Here is a 16,255-nt window from a genome sequence, read left to right as displayed (position 1 = left end):
AATGCCTAAGAACAATTTCAGCCTACGATCATGTTAAACAAGCAATTAAATCTTCAAAAAATAAGCCACTCATTCAATGTTAACATAGAATTTAAGCTAATAATTTTAAAATGAGAAAATAATAATATAAAATAATATTAATTGAATTTTTTTAATAATAATATAATTATAAAAGAAGGATTGTATTTTAAAACTAAATTATGCATTTTTGTGTGTAATGAATTTCCATCAATCAAATAGTACATGATGAAGTCAAGTCTCCTTTTATTAACAAAGTATTCTCTTTACTCTATTTGTTATGTTAAAGATGGATGATATGTATGCATAATGCTAATTTTCTAGTATGAATGGATGATTCATCGAAAGGATAACTATGTCATATTTGATATGGGATGGTATATGTTAACATGCATACATAATCAATTTGTTGGGAGATTAGATAGTCCTGACAAATACCACAACATATCATGATGAAAAGACCAAATCAAAAAAGTGCACTATTTCGAAGAATGGATATTTCTGCACTCAGCCTTTGATTTGTGTAAATGATTAATCAAAATAATTAGCTGATTGGCTTTCCCATTGGAGTTCACTCCAACTGGAATTTGTCTCATACTGGATAGAATTTGCAAGAATTTGTCTAACTCACCGGCTGAAATTTGTCTAACTCCAATGCATATAAAATGGCAAAGGCTTGATGTGGATCAGATGCATCAATGTAGGCCTAATTCAAATCACATCAAATCAGATATAAAGAACAACTAAGATAAATAACTTCTGGCTTCTACATCTACCCTCATAATGGGGAAAATCTTAGAGAAATCTTATGCAGATACAATGGTATGATGTGACCATTAATAGGTTGTCTTTGTTCTCACCTAATCCTTGAGAACTAATAATCTATCTACTATTTTAGAAACTACCATCATTCCATTACTATCTACCATAGAATTCTAGAATCACACCTCTACTTTAAAAATGGAAAACAAGAGCTCTAAAGCAATGAGTGTCTGCTTTCTCATAAATACCAAAACCCAACGCATCATATATGCGAAGGCTAGAAAATAGTTTGTTGATTTTCTCTTCAGTTTCCTTTCTATGCCAATCAGTTATGTCCTCAAATTGCTCCATGCATCAAAATCCAACAAGAAAATTGGGTTAGTCTCCAATCTATATGAGAGCATGGAAAAAATTTCGTCTCAATTTATCGGCACTAATAAATCCCAACTACTGGACCCTAGCTTTATAACCTCCTACTTTAATACCTCTCTTAGAATTGGAGATGCAAATTATTACATCTGCTCTGATATGGGGTGTTATAATTCACATGATAGCACAACTCACAATATAGGCACCAACATCACAGATATGTGTATTTGTGGAAATCCAATCAACCACCTCGTTCAGCTATGCCAAAATACCAATATTGTCAATCAGGCTAGTGGAAGTAGCAGCAGCCAAACTATCGATTATGTGAAGGAGATGCTTACATTTATCATAATGAACAACATGAAGATAAAGGGGAGCTCAACTATCACAAGTATAACACTACTCAATCAGCTCAATATTAAAGATTTGACAAAACTTGAAAATCGGATTGCAATTGTTGATCACAACAAGGTCAGAGGTTTACTTTGTTTTATTTGAATTATTTAGGGGGAAAATTAATGGGTGTATTAACTATTGCTAGATTTTTTAGATTTTTTGTTTCCTTGGATTTGATTTTGGTAAGATGTGAACATTTTATTTTCAGGCATTAGAGATTCTGAAAGCATCTTTTCTTTCCACAACTATGTTGAACGATGTGTTTGGAGTTGAGCTTTTTGTGTCGGGCAAGGTACACTTAATTTCAGAGAGTTCATCATTTAAGCTTGTGTGACAATATTTATCTTGTAAACTTTGGTTCAGGAATTGCACAAGATCAACAAACCCCAAAATGCAGAAAGTTCAAAAGCCCTATAGTAGAGGTAACATATATTCACATTCTCCATTAACTCCTCTTATTTTTTCAATCCCTTGATAATGTATTTTGAATTGTTCAACCTCATTTTACACAAGATAGTAGACATCAAATTATGGAGAGCTTGGGAATAATTTTTCTTTTCTACTTCTTTCTTTTCTTTCTCTTAATCTTGACCTATTAGATTTCTCACTTCCTTTTGTTTCATATTGTTTGTTGTTCAGGTTTCACTTGGTAGTGGGCAGCGATAGAAGATTGTTTCAAATGATAGGCTCACAAGCTTGGTCAGTTAGCCGAATCCATCAATGTTGAGTTTGATTTCAAAATGGGAATGGCCAAAAAGTTTGAGAATGTGAAACCTTGCATGCTTCACCTTAGGGGCAGAGAAATTATTGCTGCTAATTCCATTTCCCAGCTTCATCATCTACTTAACTATGGTCCTTCCTAATTGTCTCCCATTGACCTCTTCCTAAATCTATCAAGAGCCAACTAGAAGGATTGTAATTGAATTTTAAAAAATTCAGCTTCTTAGTGTTGTCTTGTTTTTATAGTATACAAACATGGTATTGGTATTAAAGGCAGTATACAAATATGCTTAATTGAAAAGCTCTCATCTTCATTGCAGGCTTGGAAGGAAAATTGCATAAGAATCGTCGGAGTTACTCCATATTAATAGCAAACAGCCCAAATAAAAATTAAATGAAATCATTGTCTTCATAATGGAATTTGAGAAAAAAATTCTTTTTATAAACGCTTAAGACAAAATATCTGCCTTACTTAAAATATTAAAATTTATAAAAAAGACACTGGAATAATTGAACTTGTAAAGTAATAAAATTTGCAACCATCCTTGGCCTAGTTTGGAAGGAAGCAAATCTACACTAAAATTTAGAGAATGTACAATTGGGGATCACGCATATCTACTAGTTTTGAAATGTGATCCACATGCTTCTAAGCTTCTATATTTGGTTACGTGGCCCCAGATTAGAAAAAAAAAAGTGGGTGTCTCTATTTTTAGCCAACTTTGAAAGCCAGATAAGTTAGAGCACTAGTTAGCATTTGTGTGAGTAAGTGCCGCTATTAATAGCCGAATGTTTTGTGGTTGTGTGGGAGTGGTGGAATTCCTGACAAATTACACTTGAACAAAAATGTATCACTGAGTTGCCACAAAAACTACTTCCAGCCACACTCTTTCTAATATTCATTCTACTAAGATCATCTTCTACCAAAGAAAAAAAAATTAGATAGGAGGAAAATTTGGTATTCCATATAGTTGAGAAATATAGATTTCAAACAATACCCAAATTATTAGTGTTATAGATTACTTCATTGTCAAATACTCAAAAGAAAAAGAGATGCAAAGCATTGTAGTTATTGCCACATGTGTCATGATTATAGTATTGTAGAGTGTAGAGACTAGATTGAGGAACCAATAGGACTAAATAACTTAATGTCCATCGGAAGGCCTTTTGAAGTATCGATATCAAAAAGAATTTGAGCATACGTAGAATGTAATATATTAGAGGATTCTGAGTCCACCATTAGAAAATTTCCTAAAGCCTAAAGAACTGAATCATGCCAAAGATGAAGAGGGGGGATAGGAAGTCGTACCCATATAGCCATTTTGAAAAAAGATTTAGTGGTAAGGTTGTAATCTTTGTACCACAGTTTTGTTGAATTTGCAAAGTTACATTAACTATAGATTTTCTAAAGAGTGCAAGGGTTATCATTCTAATGAGCATACAAGGATTGGGGATCAAATGAAGATCAACATTTGCAATGATAGGAGTTTGAGGAAGGAGGAGATTAGTAGAATGGTAGCTAAAGCACGCCAATTTCGTAGTGAGGATGAATCCGTAAAGAAGAACTTGGGGGCAAGACACAAACTTCAACGTTACCTTTACAACATGAAAGGTAGGGCAGAAGGAATTCTCAAATCTATGGAAGATACCAACGAGGCTGGATAAGGATGACTCTGTAGGAGCTGAGAAATTGGAGACTAAATTGAAACTAGTACAACTGGAATTCCAATCACTGGATGAAAAGGCTTCTTGCATCTGTTTCATTTTTTGATCAATATCTCATGATTCTATTGCCTATTAGATGGATATTGGTCTTGGATCACAAGCAATCTAACTCACTCTTCCACAAGCATTACTTGTTTAGTTTTTTTACTCATATAGAACCCCCGATCCAAAAGTTTCAACAAGAAAATAATGAAATTTCACTTCTATTTCAAATTTAAAAAATAAAATAAAAATCCACTATTTGGTTATTGAGACTTCCAAATTCATTTTTACTTTCTTCGATAACCTACACTATTTTTTTTTAAAAAAATTTTTAAAGATGAATAAGCTCCAAAAAAAAAGATAATTAAACATTGGCGGGGAACATAAGTAGGTTTTTCACATTCAATCTTGCTAAATAGTGTTATAATGAGTCTGAGTCTCACATTGGTTGAACATCACATCAACTGAACATCATACATCAAATTTTTCAAAGAACTCAAACAAATAGCAACAACTTTAAAAAAAAACTAGAATAGGAAACTTATGATAATTAAAAAATAGATTGTGCATTGAAAATTAGTAAGTGCAAAATGGTAAAAAATAAATGCCAAACTTAGTCTAAATGGTACTAAATTAAATTAAATAATTTCTTAATGACTTACTTTCCCATACTAAATATAAATATAATTTTAAATTAACAATATATATACATTATTTAACTTTAATAACTTATATCAAATTGTTGATAAAATAATTTAAACTTTTAACTAGATTGTATTTTTTCTAAATGAATTATTATAATAAAATAAAATAAATATTGAATACATTTAATTATATAATATTGTGTGAAAATGATATTATTTATCAATACATAAGTAATATTTTATATACAAAATTCTTAAAATACAAATATGTCATCTCACCATACAGTAGGACTTCTCTAAGTGTATGGGTAGTTTGCAAACTTTACTAGTGCCACACATACGGAACAAAAGGAAAAACAATCAACCGTTTACTTCCAATCATTTTCTTCTTATTTTACTGCAACCCATTTTGTTGTGTTACCCATGGCAGCATCTCATATTGTAAACTTTCTCAAAATCCCTTCCAAATGTGTCTTTAGAGATTTTAAAACTGAAGTAGGAAAGCAAAGAGAAATTGTGCATTACGACTACATATCCATCAAGTTGAAGTCCTGACATAATCATACGTCCTGACATTACTTCCACACAATTTCTACTTCATTTTCATTGTAGATAAATTATTCTGGCTGTTGAAAATAATACCAATTCTTTATTATTAGAGTCAACTTTCCTTAAATTTCCAAGATATTTCCATTTCCTTCACCAAAGATAAGATTTTCAAGGAGTTTGAATGGATATATATAGATGGATATGATCAACAAGAGTGCAATGCAAATCAATAGAATTCTCTTAAAAAAGAGGGAGGGATTGGAGATGAAAAGAGTTCAAATATTTGTAGTTGCTTGCCTTCTCATGGCTTGCCTTCTCATGGATTCAACTTCATGTTCAAGAAAGATAGCAAAACCTGCCATGAAGTTAGCGATAGATGATGTGAATGAATCTCAAAGACTCAATGGCACTGAATTGCGTCTTGTCTTGAAAGAGGCAAAAACACCACTTGAAGGCACTTCTACAGGTATTTTGATTTAAGAATGGTTATTCAGACTTTTGGATGTATTAATTTATAAATTATTTTCATGCATCATAATTTATATATGACATCTTAGAAGTTTCTTCATTTCTCTTTGATTCGTATAAATATTTTACTTTTCAAGTTATTGGTTTTTCTTTTTTATAGTTAGATATAAACTAACCACTAACAGTGAAACAATGAAATGTTTGATTGAATTTATATTTTATTTGATCTCCTTTGTATTTCAAATAATGTTCATAATTGCTAATAAGGAAATGATAAAATCTTTTATTGAAAGAGTTTTGTTTCATCTTATTAGTAGTCTAAGTATTGCGATATTGCTATCATGTTTTAATAGTGTAGTTTTAGAGTCAAATTCATTGACCTATAACAATATCACAATTTGACTTGTGGAAATTGTCTCCTAGTCATTAGTTTAAGTATTCTCTATAATTACTAATGGAAAAAAGACAAAATCTTTAATTGAATTATAGTTTAAATAATGTTCAAAATTATTAATAGTCAAACAATAAATCTTTAATTGAGAGAGTTTTCTTTGAACTTTGTGGTAGTTTTTCATTGAATAAGACCTTGCAAATTTTTAAAGAGAGGTCATATTTGATATGTCATTAGATTTTTATTAATCTTTCTATTATAGATTTTAAGACTAGTGGGTTAATACTTCTTTATCTAAATTTTAGTCATAGAATTCAACGATATGTATTTTATGAGTTATAAAATGTCCAAAACATACTTATTTTAAAAAAATGTATTACAAAAATAGTTTTATGTACATATATAATAAACAAAATAAACTTTCATGTAAAATTTTAAAACTCTGAATTTTTCTTAGTTGTTCTTGTAATATTTTTAAATTATTTTGATGAATCATAAAAATATTGATGATGTAGGTTTGGGTTAAGGTCCTCTCATACATACTCTATTGTATAGGGTAAACTAGGGTTTAGGTCACCCTTCACCCCTTCCCATTCTCCTATTATTGTTGCCACCTATTGATTTTTATTTCTAATATTGTTCAAGTGGACATTGATTATATATGAAATTTAAAGTTATGATTTCATATGCTCTTTTTCTTTTCTTTTTTCAATGTCTGATTTTATTTCCATTCAAACACATGTCTAGTTCTATAAATGTTGCATATTTTTATGGTTGAATGTACCTATTGATCTTCTAACCAACAATGTAGTAGCATTGACAGAAGCAAAAGCATCCAAAACCCAACCTTTTTTATCAGATCTTGGAGAGGCAACCAACGTTCCAGTTCTTTCACTCTCCATCACAAGCCCTACCCACTCCCATCATAAATTTCCATATTTTGTTCACATGGCAAACACTCATACCATTCAAATGAAAGTCATTGCAACCATGATTATGCATTATAGTTGGAGAAGCATTGCAGTTCTTTACTCAAATGATTACTTTGGTTTAGTAGCCATGCCCTCGTTGCTTGATGCTCTTCAAGATCTTGACTCTGAAATTGCATATACCTCAATTATTCCTTCAACTACACATAGACCAAAAATAAGGGAAGAGCTTCATAAACTCAAGGAAATAGCACTAAGAGTTTATGTTGTTCATGCACCTTTTTCTCTAGCCATGAATATATTCATGGAGGCCTAGGAGATGGGAATGATGGATTCTAGTTATGTGTGGATCACAACCCAAGGATTTACTAATCTTTGAAATTATGCACTAAATTCTTCTACAATCTCATCTATGCAAGGCCTCCTTGGGATTAAAACCCATATCCTAAATTCTGAAAAGTTGAAGGATTTCACTCAAAGGTGGGAATGACAATTTAGACTTGACAACCCCAACACAAAATATATTGAGCTGAATTCATATGGTTTATTGGCTTATGATACAGTGCTTACAATAGCTCAAGAAATTGGAAAGATGGAAATGAATGCAAGTTTAAGTTTTGCGATAGCTTCAACTAGTCTTGGAACAATTGCAAATGCTACAATCAAGGTATTTCAAGAAGGAAGAAAACTTTTACATGATATCATCTTAATAGATTTTGATGGTTTAAGTCGATGTCTTAAGTTCCATGATGGGGAAATGCATGGGTGTGGTTATGATATAGTGAATTTTGTGGGAAAAAGCTATCAAATAGTTGGGTATTGGCCATTTAATTGATCAAAGTTATTCAAAACTCCATCTTTTTTTGATGAAGGGTTTCGAGATGTGATATGGCTAGGTGGGTCTTCCATAGTCCCTCGTGGTTGGGAAATACCAACTAGACTACGGATTGCAGTTCCTAGAAAATCTAGTTGGGAGGAATTTGTTAGTGTGTCATTGGATCCAACAAGTCATACACCTATCATCACTGGGTTCTCGATTGATGTGTTTTAGGCAGCTATGGGAATTGTTGACCCTCAATTGATGTATGATCTCATTCCGTACCTTGAGGGAAATGATTATTCAAAAAATTACTCATATGAAGATCTCATCATGCAAGTGTACTAAAAGGTGTGTTTTTCTTTCAATCTTAAATATTTCAAAAATACAAGAGATTCTAGTAATTCAAAACTTAATCCTACTTAGACTATTAAAATCATCATGTAGAGTTTAGCTCCTATCATGATTTAGAGTTTAGTTCCTAGTTATATGTTGAGATTTTAATATCACCTTTTGCAATACATAATGGATCGTATATTATACAACATATAGTTTAAATTAAGAATTGATCATATAATGTTCATCATGATTAAATTGAGAATTGAGCTTCTAAACTTCTTTACCTCTTCTAGATGTCATTTTGAAGAGCATTAGAGAATTACCAATCACTACTTGAACATGATTTTTCTTTTCTTGGCTTTGCTAGAAGTATGATGCAGTTGTGGGTGATGTTACTATTACTGCAAATCAAAGTAAATTTGTGGATTTCACACAACCCTATATAGAAATAGGTTTAGTGATGGTGGCTCGCACTACCATAAAGGAGGAAGCCAACCATGCTTGGACATTCCTACAACCATTTACTCCAGCACTATGGGCAAAAACAATGGTGTTTCTTATATATACTGGACTAGTGGTGTGGTTCCTAGAACATAAAATAAATCCTAACTTTAGGGGAAGTCCCTTAACCCAAGTGATCACTCTATCTTGGTATCACATCTATCATTTTTTCCTTTTTTTTTTTTTTTTTTTTCTCTATATTTATATTTAATTTTTAGTATAACTAAATTTCATTTTACTTCTTTTAGGTTTGTGTTCTTGGTTATGTTTTATGCCCATAGTAAGCATTTCCTTTCTACTCAAATTTTACATTTAGGCACTTTCTTAAATAACATTCACTAATTTTTTACTTGTAAATGGTACACATTAAGCATTTATTTTCTATTTAGTATTGACAATTGAAAAAGTTTAAAGAACATACATTAGGTTTTTACATGCAGTAAATAACACACACTAAGCATTTCTTTTCTATTTAATGTAAACTTAAGTAGAAAACATTAAGCTCCAACTTGTTAATTTCAAACAAATTAACAATTGAATTTTTAAAGTGGTTCATCTCAAATTATTATATATTTCAAAGAAGACCCATCTATTGGTGTCCTTTTATATAAATAATTCAAGCCTACTAGTGAATGAGTCATATTAGAAAAATCAAATGATTTGAAATTTGTATCTTTATTTGTATAATACTTATTTGCTATTTTTTTTATCAATGTGTACATATTGCATTTTGCTGGAGAGAGTATCTATAATAGTTGGAGTCAACTAGTTCTTGCAGCTTGGCTATTTGTAGCGTTTGTTTTAACGTCAAGCTATACAACTAATCTTGCTTCAAGACTGACTGTTCCACAAATTACACCAATTGTAGATGTTTTCAGTAACTATAAATTGGGCTATCATGGTTTATAGGTAGGGAGATTTCTAACTCATGATTCAGGAATGGCCAATATAAATCTAGAACCAAATTCATCACGACAGGAATACAAGGACACTCTCTCAAATGGTACAAAGAAAGGAGGAGTGGATACCATTTTAGATGAAATCCCATTTGTTCGTGCCTTCCTTTCTATTGAATGTGTCTATTCAATGGTGGGGAACACATATGAAAGTGGTGGCTTTGGATTTGTAAGTTTAGTGTAACATATGTGTGCACATTTTTCTATTTTGGATGTATAATTAGTGTTTAACTATTATGATTTCTTTTTAGGTTTTTCGGAAAGGTTCTCCTTTGGTGCAAGAATTTTCTATGGGGATTTTAAACCTTTTAGAAAGTGATAAGTTTCAAGAGCTTGAATCTAAATATTTCAATGATACAATCAATAAGTGTCCTGATTCATCACAAGATTTGAGAAGGTTAGATTTTGGAAGCTTTTGGGGATTGTATCTCATCACAGGAACAATATCATCTATGTCTTTAATTTTTTTCTTTTCACAAGATTGTTACTCAAGGAAAAATATTAGGATGCTCAAATCTATCAAATACTTTACAAAGTATATATATCAAGAGCAAGTTTCACCCTAGATTTTCTCATTGGAAAATCTATCAAAGAAGAATAACTCTGCAAATACAAAGGAGGGTTAAGGTGAACATTATAAATTAGATGTGAGTGTTTTAAATGATAGAAGATAAAATGTGATGAGTCAAACATCCTCATTTGCAAATCATGAGATAATAGATGAGATCTCATCTAGACAAATCCATTAAGGAGAAAAAGCTACCATGAGTTGCTCTCTAAACATAGCCATTGCAAAGTGAAGACCAAAAATGAAGTTGTACTTGTATATAATAAGATATGATGTAATTATTTGGCATATCTTTTTATCGGTTTTTCATTGTTTCATTTAAAATATTGTAATCAACTAGTGACTAATAAAGTTATTTCTCTATTTTTGGCTAATAGGTTTGTCCCCTTAGTTTAATTATTACTTGGACTCTTATTTTCCACAATGAGAAAAAAAATTATTAGCAATAGTTGGGTGAACCATGAAGGATTCCCCTCCAAATTTTATATAGGTACATATGAGCCCTAATATATATTTTCAGTGAATAGATTTGAATTTAAGTCATATAACTTTAACCATAAAGTACAAATCTATTTAATTGATATCCACCACATCAACATATAGGGATCCAAAACATGCATAATAATTAAAGTTGAATTAATTTTCTTACTAAGACTCATAGATCTTTTGTGATACTCATCAAATTTTTCCTAAATAATCACAGTTAAAGACAAGAAAGCATGTCAAAAACACTAATTTTCAATCTGAATTATGAAATTTGGAATTGATTAGAATAAGATCCACATATAACACTTTTAAACATAAAGATTTAGAATCTAGCTTAAAATACTATTACTTTTCATTCAAAGACATAAAATTAACTTCAAACAACATAAAAAGATAATCACATAATAATTTTTTGTTAAAAATTATCGAAACCCTATGTCAATCTCATGATTGGCTATATATTAGTCTTTTACAACACCATCAAATGAAATTATTGGAATTTCATAATTAACCAGAGTTTCCAAGAAGGATAAACCAAACTAGATCAATTTAGCTAACTTCCCCAACTGCCTATCAAAAACCACCCCCAAAATGTTCTACCCAATTAGATCATCTATACAATAAGACATATATTTTTGGTAATTTTCCCATGATCATGTGGATCAGGTTATATGCACTAGTGTGGCCTATGTAACCTTTTATTATTTGTACAAACTTGTGAACTTTTGAATAGACTAGATGTTTAAAATATTTGCATGGGTCATTCTCTACCTCCACACGCCCTTCTCCTACTTAATCACCTTGATCTTCACCATGTGGGTGGGTAATTATCTTAGAAACACATAAAGTAGGGCCTCTATCTATGAAAATTTTAAAAAATCCTCAATCATTAGCATATTTTCTTCTTAAATTTCTTGATTTATTCTCTTATCCAAAATAGAGTCTAGCATTCTTGTCTTTTTAGATCATGCTATTTTCATCAATTTATGACACAAGTTGCACCTAAGTTCATCCATCCGACATTGGGTGAGTTCACTAAGTTCTTTTATCAAGCTTCGAATATTCAACTTTCCCCTACTTTACTGAATTGTGCCACTCCATATTTTTCTTGCATATTTAAAGTATATTATCATCCACCATCTTGGAGGAATTCTCAACTAGGAACATGGCTACACCATATTTCTAAAATACATGAACATATATTACTACATTTAACCATTTAATTTCTTCTTTCTCCTAAACCAATGTTTGTGAATCTAAATCCTTAGTAGTTACAATAAATTTATCATTAATTTTCTTATATTCAACATTTTAGTTCTTCCCCTATTGGATTATGCCTTCTAGCCATTCATCAAATAATGACACAATCATCCTCCCTCTTTGCAATGTTTGCATATTGGAGAGATTTTTGAGTATATATTAAAGGGTGATATTATTGAGCAATTGTTAAGTGGTTAGAACCTAGATCAGTTGCTTCTATGTTGCATTCATGACTTGGTTTATCATTGATGTCAATATATATGTATTCTAGAATGCATCATATAGAGTTTCAATACATCACAGAGGAAGATTTGACCAATAAGGTTTGGGTATGAAGAGTAAACCTATGTGAGATTAGATTAGTGTTCATTGATGTATTCAGATGCTACATCCGTATTCTCTAATGTTAATATGAAGATTCATATGAGTTACAATTGATTTAATGAAGATGGGTTGCATGCTAATTTGCATGAAACAATTTACTAGTAATTTAGTTGTATTTTTTAAGAGAGATGGAATGAAGTTAAGTGATCTTAGATTATGGTTGAAGATTGTCGTAGAAGATATTGAAGTTCATTTTGTGGAGGTTGTTAGGAATAAGGTGTCTCAATCTTGTATAATTCCTATTCTTATTATTATTTGTTTTGTAAATGTATTTTTTGCAAATTATATGTAAATGTGAGTGTACGTGTCTAGTTGGCATGTTGATCACTTACATGTGTCAGCATCTTGAAGTGTGTGAAGGAGATCATGGCTGAAAAGGTTATGATAGATTCCTATGATGTGTAAGAGCTATTTAAGGAATGAGCTATGAAAAGTGTAAGAGCATCTTATGAAATGGGGCCTTTTTGGGTGCCCAAGAATGAGTGGTTGGTGTGTGTAAGAGAATATGCCAAAAATAGGTTGGTATGATGGATTCCCTTACACTTCTCTTAAGACCACTTTTTTTGGCAGATTCTATGACAAGTTGTCATTTCCTATTCAAGGGATGGAAGGCCTTTTCTTGGTATTACATGTACATGTGGCATTGTGCATGGTTCTTGGTGGTTGAGCCATGAAAAATGCCCAACTCCTTTGTGGGCATTTTGTTGGGTCTTAAGATGTTCATAAGAGAGAGGAAGAGGAGAGTGTGCAGGTACTGAGGTGCTACTAAAGTTTTCTATTATTGCTATTAAACTTGCATTGCAAGTGTATTGTAACCTTGTGCTGAAGATAATACATTGTGTAGATTTTGAAGGGGTGGGGTTGTCTTATCGGAAGGTTTTTCCCCACTGGCAAATCTTTTTGTTATGTGTTTCTTTCTCTATCAATTTTTTGTATGCATGGTTGGCTGCAATATTGTTGTTTATATGATATCGAATTTGTAAGTATAAAATTTTAAAAGGATTTTCACCATACTTTCCTTAAGAGATTAGTGTAGGAAGTTGTTTCCGCACCTAAATTTCCTTATAGAGGTCACTAAAGTGTAACATGCAATATGTTCATTGGAAGCCAACTTTGTGATGGGATTTGTTTTGGAAGTTGTAAATCATATTGTAGTATGTGGAACTTAATTGTAATAACTTATTGAGGTCCTATATTACTCATTGTATATCCAGAAATCCCTCACAACCCAATTCAATTAGTTATTAGACCAACATATAAATGAAAGGTTGTTTCCTTGGTTGTAAGTGTGGTTAAGAGTTTTTGTTATTATATGTTGAGGATGAGAATTTGATCAAGGTAAAGTAGAGGATCATGTTGAGAATGTTTTGAGCTATTCATAGGAACTATATTGGCAAAGAAGGTATTGTATTTGTTATGATACTGCTTGGGATATGTTGTCCTAGAAATATGTTTTGTGTAATAGTTCTGAAACAATTTGGATAGTGAGTTTAGTTTTCTTCCTTATTGCTACTAACAAGGGTAGAGTCTTTTGATAGAGATTAAAAGTCTCCTATTAGGGAATCAAATGTATTGATTGTATGTAATTGGATCCTACCAAGTTCATGTCCTCTTACAATGAACTTTTATATTAGTACATCATTTATTGTGTACCATCTCGACTAGGGTTTTCCCTATGATCAAGGGTTTCCCTAATTAAAAAATCATTGTCATTGTGTATATTCTATCTCTTGGAATTATTCACTTTATTGGTTATTGAGGTTGGATTTGATAAATTAAGTTTAACTTGGATCAAGCATACAATTGATTCAAGCCACCCTCTTAGTTGTATCAGTGGACTTTTCTTTCTAACAATTGGCATCAGAGCATCATGTCCTTGATCAAGGAGTCTAATAACTTAAGGAGATCCATGGAATTTGGGAATGAAAGTTTGAATTTTGATGAAAAGAACTATAGCAATTGGAAGGAAGAAATTGAAACTTACTTTCTATGCATGGGAATTGATTACTGGATGATCATAAAGACACAAAAGAGTGTGGTGGAAGAAAAAGACCTAAACTCATCTACTAATAAATAGAGGGAGCTATTCATGCACAATTTTTATGCTAGGGAAGCATCAATTGTTGCACTTTAAAATTCATAATTTGTTGAGGTAAAAGGTCTACATATTTCTTATGATATTTTGAAAAGGTTAGAAGCATTTTATGAAGGGGATAAATGTGTGAAGAATTCTAGATTGCAAAATTGGAAAGCTATATATGAGAATACAAGAATGCAAGAAGATAAATCAATTAGAGTATTTACATAGAGGATCAATGAGATGTTCATAGGCATTAAAGTTCATGGAAGTTCTCAAACTGAAACTGAGGTATGTTACAAAATTCTGAGATCTTGAACCCTTGCTTATGAGAATAAAGTATTAGTTATTAAAGAGATTATTCCAGTTATGCCAAATTTTAATAGAGAAATAATGATTGGGAAATTAAAAGCATATGGATCAAGATTGAAACATAAGTTACCTAGATCCAAGACTAGAGACAGTGTACAAAAGGATAAAACAGTACCAACCAAAAGTGCAAGCAATAGTGGAGATGTTACAAGAATACTATCAGACATTAGTGAAGTAGATAAGAAGATTGATGAAGCTCTATCACTAATTTAAAAGAAGTAACTGAGAGACAAGAAATATTTTTCTTGTTAAACTTGTAAAGAATTTTTTCATTTATCATATCAATGTCTTAAGAGAGAAAATAAGGTGAAACCCAACAAGCCTTATAAACCAAAGACTACAAAAGATTACTTCTTTACTGATGAATATGATGAGTTTGATTTCAAAGAGATAAACTTAAATAGGATTTATTTCTTGAAATTAAGAGAGTCCTGTAAAAGAAGAAAAATACTTGTATCACATGTGGAAAAGATGTGTGATTTGAAAATAGATAATGGATGTTCACATCATATTGTGTGTGTGTGTGTGTGTGTGTGTGTGTGTGTGTGTGTGTGTGTGTGTGTGTGTGTTTGTCTAATTCAAAAGCTATGATGGTGGAGTAGTTAGAGCTGGAAATAATTCTCCATTTCCTATTAAGGGAAGATGATTTATTACACTTGATGGTAAAACTAATACTGAGGATGTCTAGTTTTTTTATGGAAACATAACCTTTTGAATGTTGGACAACTTGTAGACAAGGGATATATTTTGCAATTCACTCAAAAGACATGTATTATAAAAGGAAAGAATTGTAAACTAATTGGAACATGATGGGGACACAACCCAAGCACAAAATGGACACAACAGGAAAAGGGAAATTGTATTAACTGTGAAAATAAGCTAGTACATTCAGTACAGAGAAAATAGACTTTAAAACATGCGCTAAGGGCTTACAATAGCACAAAATTGGAGATAATTTCTCCTTTTGGTACCTCCTCTCAAATTCCACTCCGAACTACCTTTTACAATGCTAGAAATGTCCTTAAATAGATCTTGGAGGGTTAAGGACTAGGAATACATTCTAGAAAGTAGAAGGCTCTAGAAGCCACGTTAGAAGTTGGTGCAAATCTAGAAGAATCCAAAAATGGTAATTGAACTTCCGGGAGGCATAACTTTTGAACTGTAGCTCTGATTGACAAACCGTTTACATTTTCAAAAAGCTCTTGAAGCACTCTATAGCCTTATGGAGGAGCTTTGCTTGTCCCCCATTTTTTTCCCCTTTTCAAGGTCATTTAATGCCCCTAACATGACTTTGAAGCATTCTTAGGAGGTCTCCAAAAACCAAAAAACTACAATAACTTTCAAACTATGGGGCCTTTTGACCTGATTCTTTTTCTAGAATGCTCTAAATTAAAATTACATTCATCTAGATAATTTACACCTTCTAGTTCACCAAAATGATGGCTCAATTACATACTCTTATTTTTTTGGAATTTACATGTATCCCAAGGTGTTCAAATACTCTATTCTAGAACACTAATAGTGGAACTATGAGAGTTGGAACCT

General features: G+C 31.6%; 1 pseudogene; it reads left to right on the top strand.

Annotated features, from left to right (window-relative positions):
* The first annotated feature begins 5,522 nt into the window (after nucleotides 1–5,522).
* Nucleotides 5,523–10,129, top strand: LOC149559522 (glutamate receptor 3.3-like; annotated as a pseudogene).
* The last annotated feature ends 6,126 nt before the right edge of the window (nucleotides 10,130–16,255 follow it).

This window comes from Cupressus sempervirens, chromosome 5 (genome assembly GCF_028749045.1).
Source record: "Cupressus sempervirens isolate cs-2001-9-10 chromosome 5, ASM2874904v1, whole genome shotgun sequence".
Taxonomy (NCBI): domain Eukaryota; kingdom Viridiplantae; phylum Streptophyta; class Pinopsida; order Cupressales; family Cupressaceae; genus Cupressus; species Cupressus sempervirens.
Note: the sequence above shows the minus strand (reverse complement) of the source record. Positions and strands in the feature narration are given on the sequence as shown.